Below are 4,752 nucleotides of genomic sequence, written 5' to 3'. Positions count from 1 at the left end.
TTCTATTCATTTTAATCTGTCATAACCACCTGTTCCTTGAAATTTCTGTTTGGTAGGCTGCCAATGTAATTCACCAATGTGGCTGTATTATAGATATATTTTATTTCATAACCCTCCAAACAATTTAAAAACCAGGCCAATTTTTGAAGTAAAATAAATCCCCAAATTCAAGCACAAATGAAGCTTTTCAATCAGTCCCAGTAATCTTTTCCTTGTCCTTTTAATATTTAAGAAAATATTTCTTTACTGTATACAGTGTCCCTTCAAACAAGCTTCTGACATTTGCACACGACTGTCAAGTTGGGTTCATTCAGTGCCCATTAAACTCAGTGTGCTTGTTTCCCTTACTAATAAGAGAGCTCTGATTACATATTTCCTTTTTTTTTTTTTTAAGATTTAAGATAGCAGAAAGGGAAAAATGAAGGGGGGGAAATAGGAGGGGGAGACGAACCATGAGAGACTATGGACTCTGAGAAACAAACTGAGGGTTCTAGAGGGGAGGGGGGTGGGGGGATGGGTTAGCTCGGTGATGGGTATTAAAGAGGGCACGTTCTGCGTGGAGCACTGGGTGTTATGCACAAACAATGAATCATGGAACACTTCATCAAAAACTAATGATGTAATGTATGGTGATTAACATAACATAATAAAAAAGAACTAAAAAAATATTTTATTTGTCAGAGAGAGAGAAAGAGAGCAAGAGCAGGGGGGAGGGGCAGAGGGAGAAGCAGACTCCCCACTGAGCAGGGAGCCCGAAGTGGGACTCGATCCCAGGATCCTGGGATCATGACCTGAACCAAAGTCAGATGCCCAATGGACTGAGCCACCCAGGTGCCCCTGATTTCATACATCTACCAGAATTTTTAGAAAGCTGTGTTGCCAGAATCTTAGAAAGAAAGGGTTCAGACTTAGTGCAATCAGCAATAAGAAATTTTATCTATTAGCTAAATTGGAAGGAAATCAGAAATTCTAGGACTACTTATGTTTTCTAAAATGGCTCCTGTCTGCTACTGAAATGAAAGAGAAAAGGAGCATGTCTTTGAAATGCCAATTTTCGGGAATTTATTTCAGGAAACAGAGAGACCTTGTCTCAGAGATGAGAGTGTCCCATTTCTCCAGGTGACCAAGGCAGTTCAGCTTTTATGTCAGATCCTATTGACTGGGCTTCAGGTTTTACTGTTTTACTGGTACTTTGGGTATTGGTTCTTCTAAGAAAATTGATAAGCTAATAAGTGAACAAAGAATGCATATTTACAGGCTGTGAAAATTAGTCAAAATTCACCAAATTAAGAAAAAGTCTTAGATCAGATATAAAATATATAATCTGGAAGACAGTAGTCTGTCTTGCCATATTTATCCAATTTTGGTATTTATCAAGTAATCATTTTTCTCTAGGACAAATGACAGAAACAGTAAAAATCAATTGAGAAAATAGAAAAAGCAAAGCATTTCTGAGTTCTATAATAACCCTCATGCTTAATATTTTCTTTTCTATTCAGACTCCTATTAATATAATACGCATCTCAATTTCTTTACTATTTTACACACATACACACACACATGCACACGCATTTGCCCCCACAAAAATACCATATATTTAAAGCAAAATAATGTCTAAGTCATAATACACAGATACACTTAAGCTAAACTGATAGCATGTTTTGCCATTCTGTAGCCACACTGAATTTACATAATGTGTGATAAGTAGAAACCCCGTGTAACTAAGACAGACTTACCATGAACAGTGTTAAAGAAAGATATGTGGGCAGATTAAGAAAGAAAGAAAGAAAGAGAAAGAAAGAAAGAAAGAAAGAAAGAAAGAAAGAAAGAAAGAAAGAAAGAAAGAAAGAAAAAGAAAGAAGGAAGGAAGGAAAGAAAAAGAATTAGAGGTTTTTATTTATCTGGTAAAGGTAAATGACATAAAGGAAACCCTTGTTACCTGAAAGTAATTGTTACTTGATACAGTCACCTATAGAATCCATTGAAAATAGAAGTAAAAATTTCATTGTGACTAATGAAAAATATTTAATTTCAGTTGTATGTTAACAAATAAAGCAAACTCACATTGATTGTGGATATACCAAAAATGTGTCCTATTTAAAATATTTTACAATTAAAAATAGAAATACTATATGATACAATAATTCCACCACTGGGTATTTGCCCAAAGAAAGCAAAACCTTAATTCAAAAAGATATATACGCCCTAATTTTGTGTGTGTGTGTGTGGGGGGGGCTCATAAATGTTTAATTACTTGATTTGAACAGAGGAATGAAAAAAGAAAACCCAGCAAGACAGGCCTGGCTTTAAGATTTTTTGTATTCAATTCGTTCTATTTTCACATCATCTCCAACTAGCTGATCCACATAAGTGACAACTGTAGAAGCCTGGATATCCATCAACATGAATGAAAGGACAGTGTTTGTTTCCAAGGCATTATATGCTCCAGTGGAAGAACCCGGGTTAATGTAAGATTTATTTTCATGCTCAAATGCTTCAAATTTGTGTGTGTGTCCTGAGATAAAGACTGTCCACATCAAACTGCCTCTGCAACAGAGCGTGGCTGGCCCTACCTCCCCGTGGAATAACTCAATGCCCATGGATCAGACCAGTTTTGAACTGCCCAACAGTCACCACTTTCTGTTCAGGATAATTCAGCTTCTCATGCAAGTCTCCTCACAATATGAAGTCTTGAGATAGTCATAACTCTCTTTGGGGCAAAGGTTTCCAGTACAGAGAATGTGCTGAATCTTTCCTGGCACGAGAAGTTTTTTTTTTTTTTTTTTTTTTAATTTAGCTGGGAAACTGTTACCCTGGTGTGGGATGTGCAGGTCTCTTAATACCAACACCAACATCCTGTCACTGGGCTCAATTCAGTCATCACAACCACTGCCACCATCTTCCTCTGTGTCCTCATTTTTACAATGGACTTTGAATGTAATTTTACTGACAGATTTGTAAGACAACACATTACTAATGTGTTTTACTTTTGACTTTTGCCATGTGACATTAAAGAGTACAACTTTTGCCAAAAAAAAAAGATCCACATGGTGACTAGGTGGCTTAGTTGGTTAAATCTCTGACTCTTGGCTCAGGTCATAATTTCATGGGTTGTGGCATCAAGTCCCCAGTCGGGCTCCAGGCTTAGAGGGAATGTGCCCCTCCCCTCACTTGCTCATGCTCTCTCTTTCTCTCAAATAAGTAAATAAATCTTTTTTAAAATCCCAAGAATTTTATAATTTTTTCTGAAGGTCACTACTGATCCTTTGATATTCTAATCATTGTCTTTGGAAACACTTTTCACCATTCTTGCTAATGCCCCTTTTCAGTTAACTGGTATAATTTGGTTGGATCCTCTTTTGTGAAGAGTTTCCATACGATTTGAGTCATTCTCCAGTACTAATTTTATGTAATCTCTGAAGAGATTTGTAAATTTACTCTGGGATTACTTTGATTTTTTTTTTTTTTCAATTTTACTGGTTGATGTTTAGAATACTCAGCTACCCATGGGACAATTTCTGACAAAGGATTCAATGAGGTAAGTTACTCACTAGTGATAAACTATAGAGGGGTGTTTGAGCGTAATTTAAATATTTACATATAATGGGAAATCTCAGAACTTTAAGAAGTCCAGCAGAACAAAAAACCTACCTTTTAAAGTGATGATAACCAAACAACTGTTATAAAATAAAAATTCTACCAGCAGCTGTCAAAGCAAGATTTATTTGACCTGCTTTTGCCGCTTTTCATCTGTAACTATGGGTTTAATTAGTTGATAAAGGATGATAGCAACCATTACCACCCCAGTTTCTTTTGTGCTCTTTCGTTTTAAATTGTAATTATTTAGCAAGCCAAAATATTAAGTTCAGAATGCAAAAGAGCTAGCAATGATTATGTGAGGATTTTCAAGAAATTGTGTACAATATGGACAATTTTCTTTTGTTCACAAAGTTGTCATTAGCTTATAAAATATTTCATATTGTAACATTAATTAGTTACCATGACATTACAAAAAGGTAACTAGTTGATCAACCTTAGAAAAACTACCTGGCAATCAAAGGAAATTGTTTTATTTTAATATAAAGAGAACAGCACTCAGAGAAATAATTTAAATATTAGCTATCTTTTAAAAGGTACTAGTGGGATATATACATTTTTGAAATGTAATTTTCAAAATATGATGATCAATATGAGGTTCTTCTTCCAAATGATTTCTTTGTACATTTTCCTGAAAAATAAAAGTTCATTTTAACATTTTTAGGCTATAGTTATATCCAAAGTGATGAGAACTCAAAGCTCATGTGTGACTCACACCCTGAATAAAATGAAATCAAACATCATGAATTAATTATAAAGGCCACTTCCAGGTCAATACATGGAATGAATGCATTGAGAGAGACATGTCTCTCTGTCCTTTGCCTCCTAAAATGCTCGACTCATTTAGCTGGCAGGTATTGACTTGAAATTTATGGTTTTATTTGATCTTTATCTTTATTCTTATCTGTACCCCATTTACAACAATCAACAGGAGATAACAATGAGGTGTTGACTTTGATGGTGCAGACCCAAACACCAAGTCAATACTAATGGGCACTGGGTTCCCTTATTAGTGGGGGTTTTTAAAACATTTTTAAATAGAACTGAGAGCTCTAGTGACTAGCCTCCAATTTAATTTCCCTCTTTAGCCAGATGCTGTTTAAAATGCTGTAGCACAAACATAAAACTGCTTGTGTAGGACAAAAAGAAAGAAAG

General features: G+C 35.3%; 1 pseudogene; it reads right to left on the bottom strand.

Moving 5' to 3' along the window:
• Positions 1-2,306: 2,306 nt before the first annotated feature.
• Positions 2,307-2,855, bottom strand: LOC114209609 (vacuolar protein sorting-associated protein 29 pseudogene; annotated as a pseudogene).
• Positions 2,856-4,752: the final 1,897 nt, after the last annotated feature.

Source organism: Eumetopias jubatus, unplaced genomic scaffold (genome assembly GCF_037043125.1).
Source record: "Eumetopias jubatus isolate StellerSeaLion01/CBP00866 unplaced genomic scaffold, mEumJub1_p1.0 scaffold_5, whole genome shotgun sequence".
NCBI classification, from domain to species: Eukaryota; Metazoa; Chordata; class Mammalia; order Carnivora; family Otariidae; genus Eumetopias; species Eumetopias jubatus.
Note: the sequence above shows the minus strand (reverse complement) of the source record. Positions and strands in the feature narration are given on the sequence as shown.